Raw genomic sequence first — 6,574 nt, forward strand, 5'->3', positions numbered from 1 at the left:
TCTTACAAAATTTCAATCTGATCTCCAGAGAGAAAGTTATGATGATTTTCCCCAGGTCACCTGTTTGGAATACAATTCAGGAGTCTGCAAAAAGACCAACTTCCTCAGATCATATCTCCGCCAATATAGCGCGAAAATCTCTGAAATTCAGACCCGAGGTTCAGCGTGATTTCTTCTCAAATGGGTTTTTTTTGCAACTTCTGAAACATCGCAGAAATAAAGTTATAGCGAAAATTCCACGATGACCTGTTTGGAGCAGCGAAACCCTAGAATCCAAAGCTCTGATACCAAATGTTATGAAACCAACTCAAGAAAAGATAGAAAAGATAAGTCAACGCCTTAGAATTCAGCCTCTTCGAGGGGGAAACCTCCTTTACATTACATAAATGAACAATTCTTGGATGATTCAAATGACAAAACCTCCTTTCTATATATAGGAGTCAAAGGAGTCACAATATAATCCAGCCGACCTAACAATAATAATATAAAGCCACAAAAATAACAATAGAGGGATTCTATGGGGCACAATAATAACAATATGGGGGAAATAGGGGCACAAAAATATTAATAAGGGGTATAACTACAATAGTAATGGGGTAATCACTAGTATTATAGGGACCCAACACTACTGGAGTAAAGCTCAAGCCATACAATCATGACAATAATTAGTTTGAGGATTTGTTATAGTCAGTTGTATCCTTCGAACAAGTGTTCGAATGGGAAAAGGTGAATCTAAAACATGAATATTTTCAAAGACTTCAGGAATTCAAAGATGAGAGGCTCTGAGTGATCCCAATCCATCTATTAAATCCCGAGGATAAGTCGACTCCAAGTGTCACTGTTGATAGTGGAGGTCCTAGCTCTCAAGTATACCCTTAGGTAAACACTGAGAAGGCACCAGACACAGGGAAACCCCAAGATGCCGACAACACAGCTAAGTCAAGCAGGAAGTCAGCTTAGAAGAAAGTGATGAGCACCCGACTACAGAGATCGGTTCAGAGGCCAAAGACGGTAGTTTGGAGCAAGAGTGGGATCAGTTTAATCAGAAATTGCAAGGCACTCCCAAAGCCTCAAATACCCAAGAAACAGAGGAATTCAAAACTCCTTTGCATGTTCATAATGATACAGAGCCCAAGTCTGTCGCCAAACAATCTACACCTATGGAGGAATAAGAAACAACGTCTCAGCATACTCAAATTATCCCTACTCTACCCACATCCGAAATTGTTCTGAAAGTAACTAAAATACCTCCATTTGATGTGTTCTATAGCCCTCTCCACAAGGATGTAGTTAGAAGGTAGAGAAAAAGGAGAAGGGTAGGTACACCTGAATTCCCACCTGGGAACGAACCAATGGATGTTGTTTGGAAGGAAATTCCTTTCAATCCAGCCAAGAACTTGACTAGACTATCATAGTTCACGGTAGCATACACATCGGCCACTATGGACAAGGCTACTGAAGTCTCTACTTTACTAAGGGAGAAAGAGGAGAGAATTTCGTAGCTCGAACAAGAGCTTGAGGCAGAGAAAGCAAGCGCAAACAAGCAGGTGGTGAAGCAACTGGCGCAATTGCAGCAAGACATGGAGGTCCTGAAAATAAGCCATGAAGCTGATATATTGGCCAAAAATATGCATCTCTGGAAAATGCAGCAATCCATGGAAAGATACAAGGACGTTCCCACTACTGAGCAGTTCAGCAAAGAGGCCCTAGAATTAAATTCCCTTCTAGTGAAACAGTAGAAGTATTTTTGCTAGAAGATGTCACACATTACTCCCTATCTGACTACTAGCGATCAACTGACAAATAAGGCAATCGACCAGAGAACGGAGTTTAACGATTTAAACACTAGAATCTCTGAGTTCATCAAATGGCAGGAAACAAAAGATGGAAGGAAATCCAATCTACCTGAGATTGAGGAAACTCATAAAGACATTCTCTTCACAGACTGGGATGCCAGAATCAAACAAGTTGAGCTAGTAGTCACAAGGGCAGCTGGAGTATGAAAGAATATCATCAAAGCAGTGAATCACATCATGTTCGCTACCAATCTCATCAAAGAAGGCAATACGAAAGAAATTCCCGATTTAACTTCTCTATATAAATACTGGCAAGAAAAGGCGGGGAGTCAAAGAGAGGCAATTACAAAACTGACCACGACCAACTGGGAGTCGTATTGGTAGTATCTTGTTAAGAAACATAACCAGATTATGACTCTCAATTGTTTCCTTCACACAACTCAAAGGATGATGCCACCGCTCGCCGATGCGATCTTCACAGGATGGCTCAGGACTCATTTCGGGGCACCTCCTCAAATTCAACCAATGATCGATATTTTCAATTTAAAGGACAAGCTAGCATATAGCAAGTCATCCTCTTAGTTTTGTTTATTTAGCCTCTATTTATTTTTGGAGTTATTTACCTAGTTAGGAGGAAGGTTGTTTGAAACCTCCTCAAATTTTGTATAATCTATTTTTGTACATTTAGTTAGAACAGTATTTATACCCTTCTCATGCATTTAGAGAAGGGTCCAGAATTTTATCAAAAACATTTGCAAAGAATGCACTATTGTAATTTTGTGAGTGCTTTGGTGAAATTATGGAACATGATCGTTTCTTTTAGTTATCAAACCAATTTCCTTTGTTGATGCACTTTTGTATTCTTTGGAGACAATTTGATTTGAAGAAAGAAGTTGGTCTATGTCATTTGTCAAATGAGCAGGACTTCACACATATGGTACTATTATCATGTATGATTGATTCTATTACATTTAATTAGTGGCAAAACTTTACTTTCATGAATTATATGTGAGATTTATTGTTTATGTTAAGTGTTAATTGCACTTTTGTATGATGCCTAGCTGACGTTGTGATTTTCATATATAACTCATCATATACGCGATATATTTTATAAATTACCTTCACTAACTATTTAGTCAAAGGAATTATCTTTTATGTTATCATCTCTGTTTAGTTGTGTTCAATATTTATTATCACAAGTTAAACAGATATCTTTGTAGATCGCATACCACATAGGAACACTCGGATTTATATTAGAATAAGTTAGTTAGAGAAATTTCATTATATAATAGGTCACTTATATTATCATTATTATATTACAAAGCACTTATGAACAACCCACTCTCATCTAAAAACCCACACTGGGAAACTGGTCCCATTATCCCCAGTCAGAGCCACCACTTTAAACGGAAAAGGAGTTATCTTAAGGTCCCAAATGGGTGGTTATCCCCCATGTTTCGGCAACAAAATTTTGAGGCCACAACATTTTGGCGCTAGAAGGAGGGCATTCAACTATGAATGGAAGATGAAGCTAAAAATCATTTGAAAAGCATTCATAAGAGTCAAAACCACTCCACTATTTCTAAGCCTTCTGAAACTTGTTTATAATCTCCTGATCGGAAGTCTGAAGTTGTAGAAACATCTCCCTCATCTCCTGAAGTAGTAAGGCAACCACCTTCTCTATATTACACTCCCGAGTCTCCCGAAGTTCATTCTTTAATACATAAATTGGAACAGATATCCATTTCTGCAGAGAAACCAGAGAGACTCAAAGTGTCTGAGTGTTACCTCCTTATTACAACAAACTGGTGTATTGACTAGACTGCAAAGTGAGAGACTTGGGGTTACCCCTTTCGAGTTCCCCATTCCTCCACGACGTAGGAAAGTCACTTCATCAACATTTGAATCAGATACTAGTGAGATCACATCACCTTTCCATCCATTTACTTCTCCATCTACTTCTATTCAATCCACCACTTCTCAAATATCCACTTTTCCAATTAGTACTACAATTATCAGTATTAATCCAGTAGTAAGTTCTTCACCATCTATACCTACTTCTGGACCGACCTTCCCATTTTCTCAGTCCCCAACTCAAGTTATGGCCAATCAACCTTGGACAAATCCTGGTGCTATCCTAGTTGCAAATCCAAATGCACTCCCAGCAAACCTAGAAAAATGGTTGCCTAAGTATAATCATGACGATGCTCTCCCGGCCAAAGAACATCTAAATAAATTTATGTTATCCATGAATCTCAATGGGGTTGCACATGAAGATGTTGTAATCAGAATGTTTCCTTATACTTTCCAAGGATCTTCTGGGTCTTGGTATTTTTCCCTCCCAGCAGGTTCAATTAGAGACTGGGATGCTTTTCAAGAAGTATTTCTTGCAAAATTTGGTGATGATAAGACCATAGCATCCTTGATCAATGATCTTTCTAATTTGTAAGCTAATCGAGATGAAAAGATCAAAGATTTCAACTCCAGATTTAACAAATTGCTAAACAAAATTCTAGCTACCTCTAAACCTGTTGCAAATGTACAAATAGAATGGTATATATCATCTCTTCCTTCTAATATTGCAATTTTTGTAGATAGATCCAATAAGGCTACCCTTGTAGAAAACATGAAAGAAGCCTTGTTTATAGAAAGAAGAATCATAGCTTTGGAAAAGAGATCACAAACAAAGGAAAGGAAGACAAAAAAAGTAACATTTAAGGATGAATCTAAGAATAAAGCTTCAAAGGACCCTTTCGATCTTGAAGGCCTTTAGAAAGTGTTAAAAACAATGTCTAATGAAATGGTCAAAATTAAAAAACAAGTCGCAGAATCCTCTTCTCCTAAGAAACCTTTTTTATCATTCAAAATGAACCCTTATTCTGCATCACAACCCCCAAACACCATTTCAAATGTTGAATTTGACCAAGAAGCAAAAGAAGATTCGCCAAACGGAGAGGAAGATGAAACAGAAGAAGAAATTGAATTAAACAGGATGTGGGATTTTATCCTCCCAATTGAAGAAGAGGCACAAAAAATGCCAGTGACTACAAGAAGTAAAAATTCTCCTGACATGTCTATCACAAATCAGAAGCAAAAATTTGCTACTCCTCCAAAGGAGAAAATAATAGCTATGAAATCTAAGACTAACCAAACCAATCCTATCCCTCCAGATTCCCCAAATGCCTCAAAAACATTGGTAATCTCAGATACGGTCGAATACAATATAGTGGAAGACATGAAAAAGACTAGAACTAACATCTCGTTGCATGAGCTCACTAAACTCAAACAACAACAGAAGATTTTATTAAGCGAGTTGAACGCAGTTCCATTATCTCCTATGTCATTTGTTGTAGTTACTCAAGCTACCTACAATATGAGAAAACCTCCCTCAGCCTTAAAAAAAGTAGAGCCTTCCGATCTAGTTCTGATTGGTTATAGGTCTATTTCTCATGTTCCTCCATTTTTGCTCATTTATGAAATTTTCAACAGGAACGTTCACAAATGCCTTGTTGATTCAAGAGCCTCCTCAAATATAATGCCAAGATCTATGTGTACCAAATTGAACATTACAACTCAAAAATCTGCAATGCACATAGTTCAGTTAGATAAGACAAAAGTCGAGGTGCTTGGAGAAATAGCATCAGTTTCAATTAGGCTTTCCTCTAATCCAGAAGTTTCACAAATAATTGATATTTTGGTGGTCGATATCCCTAAATTTTATGGTTTAATTCTTAGTAGGGCTTGGTCTGAAAAGTTGCACGGTTATTTCACAACTGAATGGTCTCACATGTGGTTGCAAACAACGATAAACCAAACCAAATCAAGGTAGACCGAGAGAAATTCATGAAATATACAGTCACCGACCTTGAGGGAAGCAACGAAACTATTGCCTTCACGAGTCCTCTTTAGGATCCTTTAATGCTCAGAGGTCTCCCTTTTTAGATAACTCAGTAGTTTCTCAAATCGAAATTTTTTCACAAACAGATCCTTCCAAATGTCTAAATTTAGTAGATAAAGTTTCTAATAACTATTTGTGCTAGACTCTCTATTTTGACGGTTCTAAATCTGAAGATGGCGCAGGTGCAGGATGCATTTTGTTCAATCCGCAAGGAGAGAAAACCATGCTGGCCTGCAGACTTGAATTCCAGTGCACTAATAATATCGCTAAATATGAGGCGTTGATCCAAGGACTATATGAAGCCATCGGTCTTAATTTCAAATACCTGCAATTCTACGTGATTCAGAAATAATTGTGAAACAGGTGAGAAATACAATCCATTGTGTCTCTAGGCACCTTAAACACTATCAATCTTTAGCTCAGAAATTGACTTCTCATTTTTCTGTTTTCAACATATCTTCAAACCCTATACTACAAAACACAAGTGCTGACTTACTTTCTAAGGTGGCATCCAGGCTTATACCCTCATAAGAATTTAGTCCAGATAGATTTTCAATAGAATTAATATTTAGGCCATCTATTCCCGACAATGTAAGAAATTGGAGAGTATTCAACAATGATGTGGATATAGTTAATTTCCTTACATTAGAGGGATCGTATGAAGAACAGATCATAAATGAACATGAGCATGATCTAGAAATCAAGCATAATCATGATCATAACCCAATCCCAAAGTCTATGGTTAAAATGGAAGATATTTATGATCTAAAGGATAGATTCAAGAAAATTACTAACTCCAAAGCTCAAAGTTCTACTTTGAGATTTGAATTAGTAAACCTAGGGTCAAACGAAAAACCTCAAAATTTCAACCTAGGTCTTG

This window comes from Pinus tabuliformis, chromosome 8 (assembly GCF_031772625.1).
Source record: "Pinus tabuliformis cultivar Carrire ecotype Pingquan chromosome 8, CPIR1, whole genome shotgun sequence".
NCBI lineage: Eukaryota > Viridiplantae > Streptophyta > Pinopsida > Pinales > Pinaceae > Pinus > Pinus tabuliformis.